The following is a 22,746-nucleotide window of genomic DNA, read 5'->3' on the forward strand; positions in this document are numbered from 1 at the left end:
GAGTTTCTGATGAGAAGTCAGCTGTGAGTCTGATTGGAGATCCTCTGAGAGTAATCTGACGTTTCTCTCTTGCACATTTTAGGATCTTTTCTTTATGTTTCACTGTGGAGAGTTTAATTACAACATGTCGTGGTGAGGATCTCTTTTGGTCATGTTTATTAGGGGTTCTGTGAGTTTCCTGTACTAGGACTTCTCTGTCCTTCTCCAAACCTGGGAAATTTTCTGCTAATATCTCACTAAAAAGGCCTTCTAATCCTTTCTCCCTCTCCATGCCTTCAGGAACTCCTAGAACCCGAATGTTGGGTTTTTTAATGGTATCCTGAAGATTCCCGACAATATGTTTTAGATTTCTAATTTCCTCTTCTTTTCTTTGGTCTGACTGTATCCTTTCCTGTTCTCTGTCTTCTAAGTCCGATATTCTCTCTTCTGCTTCACCCATTCTGTTTGTAAGGCTCTCTATGGTGTTTTTCATTTGATCTATTGAATTCTTCACTTCAGTCACTATCACAGTTTCCTGTTGTACTAGTTGTTTCGTTTCATTTTGATTCCTCCTTAATATTTCATTTTCACGAGAGAGATTTTCTATCTTGTCCATTAAGGATTTGTGTAGTTCAAGAATTTGTTTTTGGGAACTTCTTAATGTTCTTATCAATTTTTTGAGATCTGCTTCTTGCATTTCTTCTATGTCATCATCTTCATAATCTTGAATTGGGGTGTCTTTTTCATTTGGGGGCGTCATGGTGACTTCCTTGTTTTTATTACCTCGGTTTTTGCATTTGTTATTTGGCATATTGGAGATATTTGGTTTCTTCACTGTGGTGCTTTTTCTTGTTATACTATGACTCTAGATTAAGTGGACTATCTGTTTTTGATGGAGCCTTAGGGCTTGAGATGGGTGTGGCCTGAGAGCTCTGTTTGGTGTGCCAAAGGTGACACTCTCAGGTTAGGCGTGGTAAATCTCTCTCTGTCTCTTTCTTTTTTTTTGATTCAAATGGGAAGTAATTCCGCACAGCTGAACGAAGTTGGAGGTAGTTAGCAGGCAAATGATATACCCACAGGATCCAGAGATCAGAAGCTCTTTCCCAAGAACCCCACAGGGAATCTGTTCGGCCCTCAGAGTGGGCTCAAATTCTCCTTCAGTCTCCCACTGGGTTGCCAAAGTTACGGAATTGTAGGGTCTCTGGAGAGTGCTCACGTGAATTCCGTGAGTTCTCTCCCCCACTGTCTCTTTTTTCACAGTCTCAGTTCAGTAGCACCACAAATTTACTAGGTCCTAATCTCCTGTTAATTCACCCCGCCCAGAGTCAGGTTTTTCTGCTAGGCTCAGGGCTGGTGCAGACCTGAGGTCGCTCTGCTTATGACGTATGTCCAAGATGGCGCCTGCTCTTTGTCTGGCTCGCCCTTGAGTGGTGAGCGGAGAGAGAGAAACCCGCGTCCGTACTAGTCACCCTTTTTTTTTTCCCTCTCTCTCTCTTCCAGTTAGCCTTGTGAACTTTCCCCCACCGGGGGTTGTTCCCTCTAGTCTCCTCTCTCCGCTTGCCTGCCGGTGTCTCGGGCTATTGAGGTTCGGCTCACCTCGCGTTCCAGCGCTGCTGTGTTGAGGCTGCTGCTGGTGTCCCGAACTGTGGGCTCCCATGCTCTCCACGCAGGTCCGCTGTGAGTCACGCGTTCCGGAAGAGTTTCTTCTGCTGTTTCCTCCCCTACTCTTCCTTGAACCTGCAGTATCTCCACTTTTATTAAACTATCTCTCCCCAGACTATCAGTGTGCTCCCTTCCTATTACGCCATCTTGCTGGAATCCTTAAAAGTTTTTGGTCAGGGCCAGCACGGTGGCATGGAGGTAAAGTCACCACCTGCAGTGTTGACATCTCATATGGGTGCTGGTTTGAGTCCTTTTAAGAAACTTTTGAAAACTGGCCTGGGCTATAGACAGACAATATTTTAAAGTAAGAAAAATGCAAGGATGAGCATGGGTCAGAATTATAGGAGATGGTGATACTGGATAGCAAATATTGGGATTTCAGGCACAATGTTGGATATATAAATCTGTTGTCATAGCTACAGGCACAAGGGGATAGAGAAACTGGGAGGCAGACAGGGTCTGCAGGTACAGGACCTGGAACATAAGAAGGAATACATCAGGTGTTATTTAAGGCAGTGCTTAGAGGAAATTTTTAGCCTCAAGTGAATATGTTAGAACAGAAGACTGAAAGCTCTTCATTTTGGTTTCTTCTTAAGAACTAAAATGAGCATCCTAAAATAGCATAGAATAAATGCGAAGAAAAAAAGAATAGTAAACATCCATGAAATACCTGTAGTAAAAATGTATAGCAGAAACTAATAAGCAAGAAAAAAAGTTTTAAATCATATTGTAGGGCAAGAGTAGGCTTTGGGAAAATTCCAGAAAAATTCTCCCTCTCCAGGGAAAAACAAAATGTAACAAAGCACAATTTAGAATAGACCAAAGAGAGGAAGAGGGGTGATAGGACACCTAAGACAAGGATATGGAAAATATTAGTCAATTACCAACACTTCCTGCACAGAGGAAGGGGGATCCAATTACTTATCCCTTCTGTACTCCTGGACTGAGACAGGGAAGCCAACCCAAACATGACCTCTACTACATGCACTAGGTGGGGGACTAGTACATAATACATAAGAGAGGGGAAGAAGAAATAGCATAAAACAGACCAACCCCCTGGAGGCAATGGATTGCCAACTCCAAGTCCCTTCCCCAACATGTGCGAGCTTCTGTCATTTATTGCAAATAAGCTTGCTCTCACTCTTGTACTCTCTCTTGGACTTTTCTGCTTATTTCTTTTTTAAAAGAGCTATTTATTTACTTTAAAGTTAGTGTTGGGTATGGGGAGAGAGTGAGAGAGACAGAGAGTTCTTCTATGTGCTGGTTCACTCCCCAACTGGCCACAACAGCAAGGGCTGGGTGAAGCACAAGCCAGGAGCCAGAAGCTTCTTCTTGGTCTCCCATGCGTATGCAGGGTGCCAAGTACTTGAGCTATCTTATCCTGCTTTCCCAGGCACACTATCAAGAAGAAAGCCGAATCAGAAGTGGAGCTTCCAGGACATGAACTGGCACCCATATAGGGTGCTGGCATTGGAGGTGGTAGCTTAACCCAATATGTCACAATGCTGCCCTCTTCTCTTTATTTCTATGCTGAACAACAAGTCCATAGACTAGGGGAAGCAGCTCCCCAACCAGGATGTGACAATATTGACAAAATTCATATCTGATAAAAGTGTTTAAGAGAAAAACAGGAAAGCAACACAAATAACAAATTTCACAAATCAAATAGAATTAGCCTTATAGATGTCACAGATCTTAACAAGATATTAAGAGGAGAGGTTGGCTTTGTGGAAAAGCAGGTTAATCCTCCACCTGTGATGCCTGCATCCCACATGGGCACTGCTCAAGTCCCAGCACCTGTGAAAGCAGCAGAAGATGGAAAAAATATTTGGGCCCCTGTCACTGATGTGGGAGACCTGGATGGAATTCCAGGCCCCTGTCTTCAGTCTGGTCCCACCCTGACCATTGTAGCCATTTGGGGGGTGAACCAGTGGAAAAAAGATCTCTCTCTTTCCCTCTCTAACTCTGCCTTTCAAATATATATATATATATATGTGTGTGTGTGTGTGTGTGTGTGTGTGTGTGTAAAATATATTAAAGGGGCCAGTGCTGTGACGTAGTGCATGAAGCCCCCACCTGCAGTATTAGCATCCCATATGGGGGCTGGTTCTACTCCCAGCTACTCCACTTCTGAACTAGCTCCCTGCTATGGCCTGGGAAAGCAATAGAAGATGGCCCAAGTCCTAGGGTCCCTGCAACTGTGTGGGAGACCCAAAAGAAGCCCCTGGCTCCTGGATTTCAATTGGTGTAGCTCTGGCTGTTGTGGCCATCTTGGGAGTGAACCAGCAGATGGAAGACCTCTCTCTCTCTCTCTCTCTCTCTCTCTCTCTCTCTCCCTCTCTCTCTCTCTGGCTCTGGCTCTGTAACTCTGCCTTCAAATAAATAAATAAATATTTAAAAATATTAAGATGAGTTTCTGAATTAGGAGTATAATTTTTAAAAGAGATCAAAATCTGTTGAGGTAGATTTGTTCTGAGAGGAGGAGCATGGTGGGGCAAGAGGCGCGAGTCACCACACAGACCCCGGGAGTTGGGTGAAAGCAGGCCTAAGGCGAGCAACCCACAGACTCATTTATTTCAGTTGGTACAGCAGCTTAAATAGCCAAGGCAGCCAGTCTGGTCAAGGGGCTGTCTATGCCCAAACCAATAACAGCCTGTTGCCAGGCAGTTTCTGAAGCCATCCAATCACAGCCTGTTGCCAGGCAGTTTCCATTGCCAGCAGCCATCTTGGCATGGCCTTCCCATTCCACCACATTTCCCCCTTTTTGCTTATTTTTGAGCAACAGGAAGCATGATTCTTGGCCATACCATTGTTGACCCCATTTCCATGTGGAATCCATATGTGGCTGTGCCTGTCTTAGGTTGTTCCCCAGGGGATCTTGCCCTTGTTGACTAACCAGTGCTCAAAATGGGAGACCACAGGAGTGCTTGCTCAGATGGAGGTAGGAATGAGGGACAATGGTAACCAGGAATGGCATGACCACACACAGGCTGTGGGCCGTATGAGTGGCTGACCAGAGCTAAGTGGGGTATAAAGCAGTAGCGGCTGTGGCCATGGGCAGTTTCTCAGGCTAGGATGATAGGGCAGGTGCGTCTGCTAACAAGGTGGACTCTCAGTCTTGTTCAGCTGGTTCTGGTTGACTGTCAGTTGCAGGCTTAATGTTTCTGGCTGCTACCCAAATGGGCTATCCTGCATTCTCTGGAAAGACACAAGCATATCCTCCACCCTTGGTTAGCAGAGGGTGTGGTCTCTTCCATTCTCCTATCAGGAGGGTCTTTCCACCTAACCATAGGGGCTGGGGTCTGGGATGGAAAGGATCCCCAGTGTTTATAAGCTGGGCTTATCCCTTGGGAATCAAAAGTAAGAAAATTGATAGTGAAAGGGACCTCAGTCAAAGCAAGCTGTGGGTCTGGGGGCATATGATTGTTTTTCTGTTTTTGAAAGAGATCTTTAATTGTCCTATGAGCTGTTTCAATGATTGCCTGTCCCTGTGGGTTGAATGGGATACCTGTGGCAGACTGTATGTTCCAGGATTTCAGGAAGGAATTAAATTTCTGTGATGTATATGCTGGTCTGTTATCAGTCTTTATGATCCAGGGGACACCAAGGACCAGCATGGCTGACTTGACTGCCTTTATCACATTACTAGCCTTTTCTCCAGATTGGGCTGTTGCAAATACAGCCTTTGAATAAGTATCTACCACCACATGGACAAACTTAAGTTTACCAAAGGAGTTCATGTGAGTGGTGTCCACTTGCCAGAGCTTATTAGGAGCAAGGCCTCATGAGTTCACTCCTGCTTGTTGCAGTGGGCCTAACAGGACGAGGGGTGCACAATTCTTGCAAGAGTGCACTAGGTGTTTGCATTGGATCATTGTTAGCTCTGGGAAAAGCAATTTTATGTTTTTTGCTGACATATGAAATTTTTGGTGTAGAATATGGGCTTGTTCTAGGTGTCCAGTGGAAGCCATGTTGCAGGAGATAAGACAGTCAACCTTTTTGTTGCCTTGGAAAATAAAGCCAGGTAACCCAGTATGTGATCTTCTGTGTGAGATATACCATGGGTGTTTTCTGTTCTCAGTTAGCTCTTTAAGTGTTGTGAACATCTGTCACTTGGCTTATTGGTCAGGTTAAAGACTGCAAAAGGGATTGTCTTTGCTACCTGTCTGAGTATTTGCTGTCCAAAAATATATTTACTGGCCCATCCTGGCTAAGGAGTAGAACCTTGACTACTGTCCTTATTTCTCCCAACTGTACTGATCCCCCGTGGGGTTCTACATGGATCTTATCTTTTTCTGTTGAGGATTTGATCACTATTCCAAACAGTGACATGTTGGCATCCATAAACACACACGGTGCCATGGGTATAGGTTGATTAGCAGGGAAAGCATGTTTTGGATAGTCTATTTCTAAGGTTTGTAATGGCTGGAGTAGCCTGTCCACTGGCAGGTGATTGTCAACCTGTCCTGGGAAATTTATCATTAAAATATGAAAGAGCATGCTATTCTGCATCAATGTGGACAGTTCTAATTGTGATAGGGGTAGGACCACTATGTCTGGTTCTGTGTTAAATATCTTATTGGCATACTATCTTAATTTAAGTCCCATCATAAGGATGGCATCTTCTTTGTTAACTATTTTATGACACTTGCTCCAGGTTATGTGCACCCAAAAAAGTGGTCTGTGTTGTTGCCAAATAACTCCTTAAGGGGGTCTTGAGGGTACATATGGTTATGGCAAACAGAGGCACCTGAGAGTCATATATAAATGTTTTAAAATTTGACAACTGGGTGTTGATCTTTCCTATAGTGGATTTGGCTGCTGGTGTCAATATAATTTTTGAAGAAGGGCTATTCCCCTTAGTAAATCGAATAGCAGTCTAAGCTCTGCAGGTGTTAGGGGAAGGAAGGGCTTCAGCCAATTGATTTGGCTGCATAGTTGCTGAAGTTCATTAAGTGAGTATTTATGCTTGACTTTTAGGTTTGGGCCCATTGGAGATATATGGGAGGAGATTTGATAATCCAAGAATTGAAAGGGAGGAAAATGTTGTACCTTTTCTGTGGCAATAGACAAACCCAGGAATTGTAAATTTCTTTTTTTTAAGATTATTTATTTATTTGACAGGTAGAGTTACAGATCGGGAGAAAGAGAGACAGAGAAAGGTCTACCTTCCATTGGTTCACCCCCCAGATGGCTGCAATGGCTGGAGCTATGCTGATCCAAAACCAGGAGCCAGGAGCTTCTTCCCAGTCTCCCATGTGGGTGCAGGGGTCCAAGCACTTGGGCCATCCTCCACTGCCTTCCCGGGCCACAGCAGAGAGCTGGACTGGAAGAGGAGCAACTGGGACTAGAACCCGGCGCCCATATGGGATGCTGGTGCCACAGGTGGAGGATTAACCTAGTGCACCACTGCACTGTCCCTGTAATTGTGAATTTCTTACTGTCTCAATTAGACAGGCCTTCAGAGTTGCTGCATTCTCGTAAGCAAGTAAGATATTATCCACATAATGTATGACCAAGTACTGATCTTTAAGTGTGCTGGTCGCATGAGAAATGTATCTTTGGTAAGTGGCAGGGCAATTTTTCATGCCTTGTGGGAGAAATCTTTTTGCGGGGAGCTTGAAATTGGGCTCCCATACTGTAAAGGCAAAGTAGGCCTTATCCTCCTCCACGATGGGAATGGAAAAGAAGCCATCTTTGATATCAATGGTAACTATGTGCTATCCATTAGGAATGGCCCCTGGATGGGGAATACCAGCCTGGAATGTTCTCTTCTTTTTTATGATTTTGTTGACGGCCCTCAAATCCTGTAGTAGCCTATATTTTCCCTGTTTCTTTGGTATCACAGAAATGGGAATGTTGTGAGGGCTAGTGGAGGGCTCTATGTGTCCCTTTTCCAATTGTTCTTGTACCAATTCTGTAAGGATGCCAAGTTTGGGTTGTGATATTGGCCACTGTTCTACCCAGATGCTTCCTGTTTTTCCTCATTCAGTGGGGATTGGGTGTGGCTTTTGTATGAGGTGAACAGTGGCTCATAGAATTGGGGGTGAATCTTACTTGTAGGCTCTCCATTAAAGCTCTTGGCTCATGGAGATTTGTGATCTGTAGTAAGGACAGTTTGCATTTGTGAGAGTACATCTCTCCCCCATAAGGTCATGGAAACATCAGCAATTAGTGGAAAGATGGTTCCTGTATCTCTGCTGTCATCTCGCCACATTATAGGCATGATGACATGATCAGCCAATTTTAATCCTCCAACACCTTGGAGGTCAGGCCCAGGCTCTGTCTTCCAATGTTGCATTTTTCTTACGTCCCTAGCTTTTAAGATAGTGGCATCTGCCCCCATATCAATTAAACCCACAAAGGCAATGTCATCTAAGTACAGGGTCCATTTTGGCCTCAGATTGAAGATATTGACCAGTTAATGGTCAATATCTTACTTGCTGGGCTGAGGGCCACCCCACTGGGAGTGTTTAAAAAGCTTGGTCTTGGAATCTTTTGCCCAATGAAAGCCTTTTTTACATCTGGGACACAGTGTTTTGGGTTTGCCCCATCTGTCAGTGTTTGGGCAGTTTTGCCGTAGGTGTCCTGTTTCCCGACATCCCCAATAAACTGGAGGGTCATTAGACTTCCTTGTGTTCAGTTTGTTAACGGCTGCAGTTAGGGCTTGTATGGCTTGTATGGGTGTATCAGCAGGGTTTACCTCCTTTGTAGCTACTATCCATTTAGAAAGGTCTTCCTTACAGACTGGGGCAATTACAGCTTTTGCCTCTAGTAGCGCCTTCCCAAGCTAATTGTTTGACCAGATTTTCTTGATTGGGGCCAAGCAGTAATCTTTTCTCTACTGCTTCCAAGACTCTGGAAAGGAAATCGGGGAACCATTCACCTGGGCCTTGAACTAAGTTTCTAAAGAGCTGACTATATTTAGGAGGATTTATATTTTTTAAGGCTCTAAGTGCCAAATCTCTGACCTGATCAAAATAGGCAACTACTTCAATGAGGGTCTGTTCATGAGAATATATGTAGGTGCCATGGCCTCTAAGCATATCAAAGGTTACTGCAATTCCACAGGCAGCACTATTCCTCACCACGGTTTCATCCTCTTCCTCATAGGAGGCTTTTGACTGTAAGAACAGTGGTCTTGACAGATATGCTTTGAGCAGTGTAACCCAGTCAAAATGAGTTTGAAGATTCACTGCCCATTGTGTGAGCACCTGTTCAAAGTAGGGAGAGTCAGGGCCTGACTCTTTTTTTTTTAACTTTTATTTAATGAATATAGATTTCCAAAGTACAGAATATGGATTACAATGGCTTCCCCCCCATAACGTCCCTCCAACCACAACCCTCCCCTTTCCCACTCCCTCTCCCCTTCCATTCACATCAAGATTCATTTTCAATTATCTTTATATACAGAAGATCAGTTTAGCATACATTAAGTAAAGATTTCAACAGTTTGCTCCCACACAGAAACATAAAGTGAAAAATACTGTTTGAGTACTAGTTATAGCATTAAATCTCAATGTACAGCACACTAAGGACAAAGATCCTACATGAGGAGTAAGTGCACAGTGACTCCTGTTGTTGACTTAACAAATTGACACTCTTGTTTATGGCATCAGTAATCACCCTAGGCTCTTGTCATGAGCTGCCAAGGCTATGGAAGTCCCCTGAGTTCACTGACTCTGATCATTTTTAGACAAGGCCATGGTCAAAGTGGAAGTTCTCTCCTCCCTTCAGAGAAAGGTACCTCCTTCTTTGATGACCCATTCTTTCCACTGGGATCTCACTCACGGAGATCTTTCATTTAGGTTTTCTTTTCCCCAGAGTGTCTTGGCTTTCCATGCCTGAAATACTCTCATGGGCATTTCAGCCAGATCCGCATGCCTTAAGGGCTGATTCTGAGGCCAGAGTGCTATTAGGACATTTAGGGCCTGACTCTTGAGAAGCCTTTTTTAGCATAGTAAGGTCATTTAAAAAAAAAAATTTATTTATTTATTTATTGACAGGCAGATTTAGACAGTGAGAGAGCGACAGAGAGAAAGGTCTTCCTTCTGTTGGTTCACCCCCCCAAATGGCCGCTACGGCCAGTGTGCTGCACCGATCTGAAGCCAGGAGCCAGGTACTTCCCCCTGGTCTCCCATGTGGGTGCAGGGCCCAAGCACTTGGGCCATCATCCACTGCCTTCCCGGGCAACATCAGAGAGCTGGACTGCAAGAGGAGCAACTGTGAGAGAACTGGCACCACAACCGGGACTAGAACCCAGAGTGCCAGCACTGCAGGTGGAGGATTAGTCAAGTGAGCCACAGTGCTGGCCAAGATCATTTATTTTTTAGCATAATAAGGTCATCCAGTCCCGAATTCTGTGTCCTCTCCTGCATTAACGGCAAACATATGGGTGGGGCTGCCCTGAGAGCCTGAGGTGCCTGAGGACTGCCACAAGTGTGGGGGTCCTCACTGGGTGTGGATGGGATGACCTTGCATGGGTTATTGCCTTGAGGTTGTCTAAGTTCATTCCATGAGTATTTGGGGGTGGCTGACTAGGCATTGTTGCATTGTCTGCTGTCATGCCATTTTCACTGTGGGAGCTCTCTCTCCCTAAGTCATCAACTGTTGTCTATGAGGCAGAGGCCTGGAGTGACAGGCTCTTTTTACTCACAGATTCATTGTGTTCGGTAATATGTGTGTGCTTCTGAGAGGGGGTATCTTTCCCATGTTTGAACACTTAAGAGCAGTGTGCCACACCAACTCTAGCCAAAGGAAAGACATGCACAGCACTGCTGCCATAACAAAACAAATTCCTAAGGCCGGTGCCGTGGCTCAATAGGCTAATCCTCCACCTTGTGGCGCCGGCACACCGAGTTCTAGTCCCGGTCAGGGCTCCAGATTCTGTCCCAGTTGCCCCTCTTCCAGGCCAACTCTCTGCTGTGGCCCGGGAGTGCAGTGGAGGATGGCCTAAGTGCTTGGGCCCTGCACCCCATGGGAGACCAGGAAAAGCACCTGACTCCTGGCTTCAGATCAGCGCGGTGTGCCGGCCGCAGCGTGCCGGCCGTGGCAGCCATTGGAGGGTGAACCAACGGCAAAAGGAAGACCTTTCTCCCTATCTCTCTCTCTCACTGTCCACTCTGCCTGTCCAAAAAAAAAAAAAAAAAAATTCCTAGTACCTCAGCGGCTGATGGCATTCTGCAGGGGTTCCCTATCTTAGACGGATAGACACTGGTGTATCAGATTGTACATATGTCCTGTGCTTAGTGGGGGACTTCCTTGATTCGTTAGGTCAAGGCCGTATGCCCACACAGTGTCTCCAGAGTGTCACCTCTGTCAAGTGTGGGAAGATGACTTGGTTCTGAATTCTGGGATGATCAGCCCCTTATGTGAATTTAACGGGCAACCTGAAAGTAAAAGGAGGAGCTGAGAAGCAGCGTTATGCTACTGGGTGATGTGTGCCTACCTGGGGCACTTAGACGGAGGACAAAGAGAAGGAAAGGGGCATAGGAGGGGGTTCTGTGCTCACCCTTACAGAACCAAACAGCTCACAAAACACTAAGGGGCCTACTTGCCGAAATCAAGGGGGGGACCTCATCCAGTTTGATAGGCTATTTCTCTCTCAGTCACATTGGGAACCAGATTTTGAGGTTGATGCATTCTGAGAGGAGGAGTGTTGTGAGAGCAGGAGGCATGGAGCCACCACACAGATCCCGGGAGTCAGCCTGAGGCAAGCAGCCCACAGACTTATTTATTTCAGTTGGTACAGCAGCTTAAATAGCCAAGGCAGCCAATCTGGTCAAGGGGCTGTCTATGCCCTAACCAATAACAGCCTGTTGCCAGGCAGTTTCTGAAGCCATCCAATCACAGCCTGTTGCCAGGCAGTTTCCATTGCCAGCAGCCATCTTGGCATGGCCTTCTCATTGCACCACAAAAGTCCACCAAATTTTTGAACTCAGAATATTAAAATGTGAATGTAACATAAATAGGAAAATGTCTCATGAACTAAGCAGGGTGAATCAATATTTTACAAATGAAAAGAGCCAACAAACCATTTCTACAAACAAAATTACAGTCCCAGATTTATGGAACAGCCCAAACTTTTTTTTTTTTTTTTTTTTTTTGACAGGCAGAGTGGACAGTGAGATAACTTTTAAGGAAGAAAAAAATTCCAAAATTTTGCAGATTTATCCAAAGTGGAACTGAACAGGAAATAGTTTTGGTGTGAATCAGCATTACATTGATGACAAAGTCAGACAAGGACATGAAATAAAAATGAACTTAAGGACCATCTCTATATAAGAGATACAAATATATAAGAGATAACAAATATATGAGATAATAAAGTATTATTATACTAAATTACATATTGTGACTGAACCCCTATAATGTAAAGGCAGGATGCATTATCTCATTTCTTTCCCTAGACCAAGGTCCTTGCTTGTCCTTTACCAAAAGAAATTCACTGAATTGAAGAAGTGATACAGCTGTACTGACAAATCATCAGGCTCATGTGATATGGGATAAGGTAGCAAAGTGAGCTGCAGGTGAAAAGCCATAAAGCCCTGCCCCCATGTAATTCTACAATATTTGTCAGAACACCTCCTTTCCCAAGAAACCTTCTTTTCATCTGGGACCTAAGGGAAAGTCATGTAAATATGTATATTGAGCTCTACTTGGAATTTTATGGAGCTGCCATAAACCTCACAAGTGACCACATTATCTCATAAAAGGAGGTGCTGGGAGGTGCTTATGCTGTCTTCCATTGGAGATCAAGACTAATGGAGGTGCTGAGGTGCCATCTCTATACTTCCTTTCCCCTACGCATTCTCTGATCAACTCTACTCTTCAATTATGCCCACTCATGTTTGTGCTTGCTTTCTTACCTTTTAAATAAACTTTATTACCTCATTCGTCACCTATGTGCCTGCACCTAGAATGCTTTTAATGTAAAAGGCAAAGGATATGATTAAAATTAAATGCCATTCTCCCACAGTACAAGGAGGCAGTTTCTTCTGCAATAGATCAAATCCTGCTGGTCAATATTCCCTGGATGGGTTTGTTTAGGGGGATTCCAGATTCAGCATGGAAATTCCAGGTCTGGGCAAAAGATAACCACCACTTATATGTAGTCCCCCAGACTAAATGAAGCCCACTGGGCCATTGTAAAAAAAAAAAAAATCCCCTAAAGTGCACCACGCCACCAATCAAAGTAAGGTCATGAGTACCACTGAAACACCAGGGCCTTGCACACAAGATAAACCTCCACCTGTCAGCCCTAGCTTTCATTTATAAAAACCTTCAACCCTTACTCCTTGGGGAGTCTAGGAATTAAGCAATAGCTGCATGGATTCTTGCTCTGCCTTTGAAATAAACACCTTTTTCCTTCTACATTGATGTCAGCAATTGGCTTTCTGCATGTTGGATAAGTAGGCCATGTTTGGGGTTCTAAAACAACACTTCCAACAAGTTTGGGGGGTTGTTCTGCAAAAATATGAAATGATAATAAATTAATAATGAACAGAATATACTAAAATGTTCAAAGGGGGTTAACAGTCTGGAACAAATAGAGTAAACATTCACATGGGTGAAAAATACAAGAGAATAATGTGATCATTTAGAGTAAATGTTAAAAAACATGTAATAAAATTCATCATTGGGCCATAAACACACAACAACTAATAGAATATTAAAATAGCAACTTCCACATTCCAACTAAGATTGTATAAAATGAACCTATGACAGCATAATTACTACAGAACATTGCAAGCTTTTTTCCTGGGAACAGATCTAGACAAGTCTATCTTTTCTCATTGTTTCTCTCCAACTTCATCTTGGAAGTATAATCAGGTAAATAAAACAACAAAAAAGGAAATATTAGGTATAAATTTTTGATAAACTTTTAAGCAACAAAATTGTTAATATATTGGATGATACTATTGTATACAGAGAAAATACAACATAATCCCTAGATAAATAAAACTGATAAGAGAATAAGCTTACTAGGTATAAAATAAATACATAAAAATCAACTGGGTTACTATGTACCAGCAAGAAACAAATAGAAAACATTTTAAAGGACAAAACACAGACTAGAAATCAAATGCTTATAAGAGAAATGAAACAAAAAACTAACCTACATAATATTTTTAGTCTTAAAATCAATATAAAAAATTGTCAAACAACCTAATAAAATAAACTGTGAATACAAAGAAAAAGAAAGGCCCACAGTCCAGCCAACATTTTGTAAATTGTAGCTCATGTGAAGCAGGTTACTGCAAGCGCAGGATCATGAGATCTCAGTAGGATTGTGATCACTGGAGGGAGGGAGGGAGGGAGGGAGAGGGGGGATCCAAGGAGGTGGGACCATCGAGAGGGGAAAGTGCCTCCTACCGCCAGAAGAGTTGCCATCTGAGAGAAGCAGGCAGCTTAAGTCCAAGCTTCTCCCCTCTCCAGGAACAGCCTCAAGGAACCTTAACGGGATTCTGATTGGCTACACCTTTTCTGACGTCGTGCATTCTTGCCGGTTGGGCAAATTGTTCAATCAAGGCGCCCAGGGGCATCATTGGGGAACCACGTGCGATATTATTTTTTTGGCACCGCTGTACTCAACTCCCCGGATCTGCTCCCGAGAGAGGCCTTAGCTGGCTCCATTGCTCTGCAAATTTCGGTCATCACAAGACCCCTCAAGAGGGTGCCTGGATATCATGGAAGCAAGGAAATGGTGAGTGTGTTGGGCCAGTTTGCTCGAATTGAGCAGGTAGCTGGGCCCCTGGGCATTCTGTCCTGTTGCTGCACACAGAAACTTCTGGTCAGTGCTGGAGGCCCTCTGGATAGGCGCACGTCTCCCTAAATAGTGTGGTAGGATGAGAGGTCCTCAGAGGGAGTATGTCTGCAGATATGCTATTCACTGGGGGGATCTGCTGTTATCTGTAGGATCCTTAAACCTTCCTCTCATACCAGGGGTGATCTGGTCCCCCTGAGTTGGGAAACAAGATTTCTAGTCCATGACCCTGACCTCTCAGCATGGCTCTTCCTCGGGATCTTAATCTGTATTCTCTTGTTAATAACACAGTATCAGACTGGGTAAGTTACAAAGAAATGGTTTTATTTGGCTCAAGGACTTGGTCCCAGGTTTTAGGGGTAACATCTGGTGCTGGCCTTCTTATTGGCAAAGGCCTAGCACAAGAACCATGTGGACCAATAAAGCTGAGTATAGGAGAGGCTAATGTAAAGTGACTGCTGAAACAGACCCCTGGAGGTAAACCTGCAACCCATTAATCACATGAAAGAATTGATCCTAATCACCTCCTCTAAGGTTCCACATGATCTCATCTCTTACTATGATAATTTGGATTAAATTTCCCCATAGGTTTCAAAGGGGACAAACCAGTATCTGTGGAAATAAATCTTAAATATCTGCATTCAGCCCCACATTGTCAAATGGCACCTTCCCCTCTGAAGTTCCCAACACTATTAAATATTTTCTGTCATAATACCTTTCATTCAGCTTCAGTATTTCAGCATTTTTCCAAAGAACCAGCAGCATTTTTCCACAGGAATAAAAAATGGTTTGTTTTCTATTTGTGAAGATTTCACATAAGAAGAAAGTGGAGAAAACCTATTTATCATTCTCATGTAAAAACTCTGCTTTGGTGGATGTTTAGAGCAGTGTTGCATCCATTCTTCAGCTAAAATAGAATATTACAAAAACAAGTGACAGTCACACGTGAATTTAATTGAAAAGGAGAGGCAAGGCATCTGATTGGGACCATCACTCCTTACCAGAGTGCAGTCCCAACAGCGAGTTACACAGTTTTTTACAGTATTCTTCCACTAAGGCTCACAATTTCAAACCCCTAATATGCAGTGAACAATAAAAAAAAATGCAGAATATGGTTGTAAGATAACAGTTAGCAATAACAAACCCAGGAACAATAACAACTCTAAAATATGGTTGCAAGATAACAGTGCAGGACACATTTCTCTCAACTTATTTCCTTGGAATTTTGGCCCACTTAGTTTTACAAGATACACCTTTAGCCATTAGCAAGCAAAGCTAATATGTACAGAAGCAAGAGATCTGCAATCATATCTTAGCCACACTCACTCCATTTTGATTTTGACTCTACAGCAAGTGTTAAGATGTCACTTCAGATGTCCATATCCCATATCAGAGTATCAGCCTTCCTTCCAATCCACTTTGCTGCGATTACACACTTTTTTTTTTTTTTTTGACAGGCAGAGTGGACAGTGAGAGAGAGACAGGTCTTCCTTTGCCTTTGGTTCACTCTCCAATGGCCGCCACAGCCAGTGTGCTGCGGCCGGCGCACCGCACTGATCCGATGGCAGGAGCCAGGTACTTATTCTGGTCTCCCATGGGGTGCAGGGCCCAAGCACTTGGGCCATCCTCCACTGCACTCCCAGGCCACAGCAGAGAGCTGGCCTGGAAGAGGGGCAACCGGGACAGAATCCGGCGCCCCGACCGGGACTAGAACCAGGTGTGCTGGCGCCACAAGGCGGAGGATTAGCCTAGTGAGCCACGGCGCCGGCCGATTACACACTCTTGTAAGCAGTGGATGATGGCCTAAGTACTTGGGTCTCTATCACCCATATGGGAGACCCAAATTCAGTTTCTGGCTTCTGGCTTCAGCCTGGTCCATCCCTTCAGCCTGGCCATTGTTGTTGCATGCATTTGAGAAGTGAATCGATGAAGGAGGGAAAAAAAATCTTTCTTTTTTCTGTCTATTTCTCTGCATTTCAAATGAGTAAAATAATTTTAAAAAATATTTGCACATGTCCTTTTAGCTACCATAAATGCAGATATCTCATCATGAATGTCATTGGCTTGTTCCCTTGGAAAGTTTACAAGGTGGTGTCTCATCAATGCTCCCTTTACTCTTTTCCTTGTCCTAAGTTTCAAAACTGTGTGAGTGGTGATCTAAGATGCTCCCAGTGGCTCAGTCCCTAGGACTGTGCAGTTTAACCCTAGCTCATTCTTTCTGGAAGAAAGCAAGGTAGTAGCTTATGCCCTAAGCCTGAGAATTAGCTGTAGTATATCCTTGATCTGAAGAGCTAACCCATAGGGACATTAAGATTCTCCTCTCACAAGAACATTCTCATTCCTGGGAGACATGTTAGTATCTGCTCATTCAGTCATATATCTTCCATCCACTGGTTCACTCCCCAAATGGCCAGCAACTGCCATAGCTGGGCTAATCTGAAGTCATGAGCCTGGAGTTCATTGAGGTCTCATGGTGGGACAGGGGCCTAAGGACTTGACATCCTCTGCTGTTTACTCAGGTTCATCACTAGGGAGCTGGATTGGAAGTGGAGCAGCCAGGACCTTCTCTCTCTGACTCTGCAACTCTGCCTTTCAAATAAATAATCTTTAAAAAAATCATGAAGAGCTACTACAAGTAGCTATACATCAATAAATTGGAAAATCCTAGAAGAAATGGAATGTTTTATGGACACATACAATCTGCCAAAATTGACTCCCAAAGACATAGAAAACCTAAATAGGCCAATAACCAAGATGGAGATTGAATCAGTAATAAAGACCTTTTAACAAGGAAAAGCCCGGAACCAAATGGCTTCACTGCTGATTTAAAAAAAAATTATTTAAGGTATACAAATTTCATGTATTTCATATATATTGACTTAGGAACATATTGGTACTTTTCATCCCACCCTCCCTCCTCCTCTCTCTCCTTTTGCAGTCTTAATTTTTATAAAGATCTATTTTCATTTTACTTTATACTCATAAGATTAACCCTACACTAAGTAAAGAGTTCAACAAATAGTGAATGGTACTAATCTTAAAAGTTCTTTCTCAGTCATGACATTGTCTGTGCATATAAAGGCTATAGATTTTTCTCTTTACTTAATGTATACTAAGCTGATCTTCTGTATATTAAGAGAATCGAAAATGAATCTTGATGTGAATGGAAGGGGAGAGGGAGTGGGAAAGGGGAGGGTTGCAGGTGTGAGGGACGTTATGGGGGGGAAGCCATTGTAATCCATAAGTCGTACTTTGGAAATTTATATTCATTAAATAAAAGTTAAAAAAATTTAAAAAAAAGGCTATAGATTTTTCTGTTGATTTTATATCCTGCCACTTTACCAAACTCTTTTATGAGTTCCAGTAGTCTCTCAGTGGAGTCTTTTGCATCTCCTATATATAGGATCATGTAATCTGCAAATAAGAATAGTTTTACTTCCTCTTTTCTGATCTGTATCTCTGTGATTTCTTTGGCTTGCCTAAGGTTTTAGCTAGAGCTAAACCTTCAGGACTAGATTAAATAACAATGGTGAGAGTGGGCATTCTTGTCTGGTTCCAGATCTTAGTAGGAATTCTGCCAGCTTTTACCTTTTCAATAGGATACTGGCCATGGGTTTGTCATATATTGCCTTGATTGTGTTGAGGAATGTCCCTTCTACATCCATTTTGCTTAGGGTTTTCATCATGAAAGAATATTGTATTTTATCAAATGCTCTTTCTGCATCTATTGAGATAATCATATGATTTTTCTTCTTCAGTTTTCTAATGTGGTGTATCACATTAATTGATTTGTGAATGTTGAATCATCACTGAATACTGGGATAAATCCCACTTGGTCATGATGAATGATTTTTCTGATGTTTTGTTGGATTCAATCAGCTATTTTGTTGAGGATTTTTGTGTCTTATGTTCATTAGGGATACTGATCTATAGTTCTCTTTCTGTTGCATCTTTTCCAGGTTTAGGCATTAAGATGATGTATGCTTCATAGAAGGAGTTTGGGATGATTCACTCCTATTTGTTGGAATTAGTTCTTTTTAAAATATCTGCTAGAATTCAGCAGTGAAGTTGTCTGGTCCTAGGCTTTTCTTTGTTGGGAGTGTCTTTATTACTTACTCAATTTCCATCTTGGTTATTTGTGGGGAGCAACCCGGACTGGACTGAGTTACTGGAATTAAGACTTATTCTATGCATCTGCTCTCCCACAATATGGCGCTGGGAGAGGAGGCAACAGCTTCTACCCAGCTGCCTCTCACCAACTTGACAAGCTGCAGGAGCTGCTCCTGATTGGAGGAGAGCAGCGTACTCGGCGTGTGGGTAGCAGAGTTAGGATTGGCGGAGGAGGACTATAAAGGAGGAGAGAGACGGCATGCACCAGGAACATCTAAGGGGAACATCTAGCTGAAGGAACACCTGTGCAGCCCCCGAGAGAGCCGGCCGGCGGTGTGCCGCTCCCCCGCGGAAGTGGGGAATGTGGCAGGGGGAACTGCCCTTCCACGGAGGTGGAAGGGATAATAGCCAACCCGGGAAGAACCAGCAGCAAACCCGGGGAGGGCCGAGCAGACGAAAGAACAGCGCAGGGTCCTGTGTCGTTCCTCCACGAAGAGGGGGAGCGACAGTTATTGGTCTATTTAGGTTTTCTATATTTTCATGACTCAACTTTGGTAAATTGTATGTTTCTAGGAATCTATCTATTTCTTCTAAGTTACTTGGTTTCTGATGATTCTTTTTATTTCTATGATATCTGCTGTTATATTTCCTTTTCCATCTCTGATTTTATTGATTTGGGTCTCTTTCTTCTTCTTCTTCTTGTTTTTTTTTTTTTTTTTTTTTGGTTAGTTGTGCCAATGGTGTATCATTTTTTTATCTTTTTAAAAAACCATCTTTTTATTTCACTTTTTTTTGTATTTTTTGTTTGTTTTGTTTCTTTTCTAATTTTAATTATTTCTTTCCTCCTACTTGTTTTGAGTTTGGTTTGTTGTTGATATTCTAGGTCCTTGAGATGCATGGATAGCTCATTTATTTGGTACCTTTTCAGTTCCTGGTGGCACCAATTGCTATGAACTTCCCTCTTAACACTGCTTTTGCTGTATCCCACAGGTTTTGATATGATGTATTATCACCTTCATTTGTTTGCAGAAATTTTTTGATTTCTTCAATGACCCACTGTTCATTCAAGAGCTTGTGGTTCAGTCTCCATGTGTTTATATATGTTCTAGAGATTCTTGAGTTGTTGATTTCTAGTTTTATTCCATTGTGGTCAGAGAAGATGCATGGAATAATTTTTTTTTTTTTGAATTTGCTGAGACTTGCTTTGTGGCCTAGCATATTATCTATCCTAAAGAAAGTTCCATGCACTGATGAGAAGAATATGTATTCTATAGTGTCAATTAACTTTATTGTTCCCTGCTAATTTTCTGTCTGGATTATATGTCCATTGCTGAAAGTGCGGTATTGAAATCTCCCATTACTATTGTATTGAAGTCTGTCTACCTTTAGGTCTATTAACATCTTTTAAGTAGCCAGGTGCCCTGTAATGGATGTATATACATTTATTGTGGTCACATCTTCTTCTTGGTTTGATCCCTTAATTATTACATAGTGCCTTTCTTAATCTCTTTTAACAGTTTTTATGTTAAAGTCTATTGTCTCTGATTTTAGGATGGCAACACAAGCTGTTTTTTGGTTTCTATTACCATCGATTATCTTTTTCCATCATTTCAGTTTCAATCTGCTTGTATCTTTGTTGATGAGATGTTTTTCTTGTTAAGTAGAAAATAGATGGCTCTTGTTGTCGCGTCCCTCGACCAGCAAGGAAGACACGACCCGAACTCTTCTTGAAGCAGTTTATTCAGGAACCTTGAACAAGCTTCTTCTTCCGCCTCCTTCCCTCTCCCATCCCTCTTATAGCCATCAGCACACCAATCAAAAGCAGCCAAGTGGCAAGGATTGATAGGTACAGCAATGCGGAAGCCAGAAGGGAGCTCAGCCATCTCCTTATTAGGAGTTGTTTGTTTCTCGCCAGTCCTTCCGGGAGAAAGGAGCCGGTGCCATCTTTAGGGCGCGGTGCAATGGCTCCCCACAGTTCCCCCCTTTTGTTTTAGAACCAGGCATCTAAGGATTACAGGAGAAGGTAGGGGTCTGTCCCCCACTGCCAGGCATCCACCTGGAACAGCATCCTTTTCGCGGGGGTGGGATCTGGGATGCCAACCCACATGCAGACAGACTTGCCTTCCAGAGAACGTAATGGCTCGTTCTCTCTGCAGTGCTTTGCCTCGCACCCTGCACCCATGCCTAGCATTCAAGGAAGGCCAGCCATGCTTGCGGCGATTGTCCAGCCTCAAGGGCATAAAAGGCTTGAGCTATCATGGCCAATTCCCGCCAATGAGCTGTCCTCATCCTGCACAAACACCACAGGCAAAATAACACAACAAGTAACAGCAACCCCGTCAAAGCTCCAAGTCCCGCCCACTCCTTCAGGCTGGAGACGGCTGTGCAGATCCAGGATGACAATCCAGATGCGAAGGAGACATCCACACGCGTGGAGTTGATGGTGACCACGGCAAGGCGCAGTTGCTTCAAGGTGTAGTCAAATTCTGCGGACCAATTCTGCAAGAGCATCTGAGACAACTGTTTAGAGTAATTTGCTGCCTGAGTCATGTTATCGTACTGAACAGAGGTCACACACACCCTGAAAATTTCCACTCACATCCTAGCTGAGCAAGCTGCCAGAGAGTATCCACCTGCTCCTGTACCAAATCCACACGCTTATTAACAATCATCAAGCCTCCCTTTATTTGTGCATTTAAGGATGTCTGAGTATCCAAAGCAGCAGCCATGGAGGCCGCTAAATTATTCAGGGTATTAGCAGTTTGAACTGTCCCTGTGAGCGCTATAGCAGCTGTTGTAGCGCCCACAGCTGCAATGGAAATGGCGGTTTTAACGGCTGCAGTAACGATCCCAATCAGCAATGTTATCATAATGAAGATCAAGGGGCTGCTTTGTGACATTGTCTGTTTGCTGCACCAGTTGCTCAGGTAACCATCGAGAATATAGAAACATGTCCACATCCCCATATTAAAACAGGGTCAGGTCCATACCATTGAGCAGTTAGAGGGTCTTTCCACTTCACATAACTTGTCTTTTGGTTTCAGGATGCCAGTGATGATCAGCTGCAGTTTTCCCTTGATTATCCAGTATTAGAAAATTTAAAATGAAAAGAGCATGTGATAGCCATTTTTGTGGGGAATATGCCATGGTCCCGTATTCCCCCTTTTTTATTTTTTGTAAATAATTTTTTAATGTGGCATGTGCTCGTTCCACAATACCTTGTCCCTGGGGATTATAAGGAATCCCGGTGATGAGAGATGTGGAAGTTAGTACAGAAGTGCTTAAAAGAGTTGGAAGTATACGCTGGGCCATTATTAGTTTTTATCTGTATAGGGGTTCCTAGAACAGCAAAGGCCTGAAGGCAATGAGAGATGTTTGGCAGCCTCGCCGCATTGCGGGGTGGCAAAAACAAAACCTGAACATGTATCTAAAGAAACATGTATGTATTTTAGTTTACCAAATTCAGAAAAAATGGGTAACATCCATCTGCCAAAGCTGATTAGGCATAAAACCTCTAGGATTTACACCATAATAAGGGACCGGGAGAAATGTGACACAGGAAGGGCAGGATTTTACAATTTGCCTTGCCTGTTCCCGGGTGATTCCATATCTTAATCATAAGGTTTGGACATTGAGGTGATGCAAATCATGACCATGGGATGTTTCTTAGACTTTGTCAGTCCCTCTTTAAAGGATCTGGCTTCTGAGCCAGAGACTGGAGCAGCTAGAAAGAAACACGTTTATAACTGAAGTTTAGCGTCATTTCACATCTTGGCACCACTTTTAATCTAAACAGCCCGATTGGTTATTATCTCTGCAAGATGAGAGATATATCTTTTGACATCTCCAGGGGCCCTCTGGAGATACCAAAAGTCCAGAGAATTTAGAACTTTGATTTTCAGAAAGTCTGTTAAAGGTGCCAAGAGAACTTAGAGTATCTGGTCAAAATAGAATTCCTTAACATTTAGTAAGGGCAATTTTAACACTTTTAGACCAGATCTGATCATAATAATATTTAACATAACTTTTTAAGACTTAATACTTTTTATCAATCATAACTTAACAGACAGTAGTGTTAAAAAGAGACGTTACAGTTTTTGCAACAACAGATTTTAAGATTTACAATTGAGATCATTTCCAGATAATTACTAACATTAGTACACATTTTAAAAAATCCCATTGTTATAACAGAAGATCAGACTTCAACTTTAGGTTAGTGTAATTTTGGC

Source organism: Oryctolagus cuniculus, chromosome 12, assembly GCF_051225735.1.
Source record: "Oryctolagus cuniculus isolate XC-2025 breed Fujian yellow rabbit chromosome 12, ASM5122573v1, whole genome shotgun sequence".
Taxonomy (NCBI): Eukaryota; Metazoa; Chordata; class Mammalia; order Lagomorpha; family Leporidae; genus Oryctolagus; species Oryctolagus cuniculus.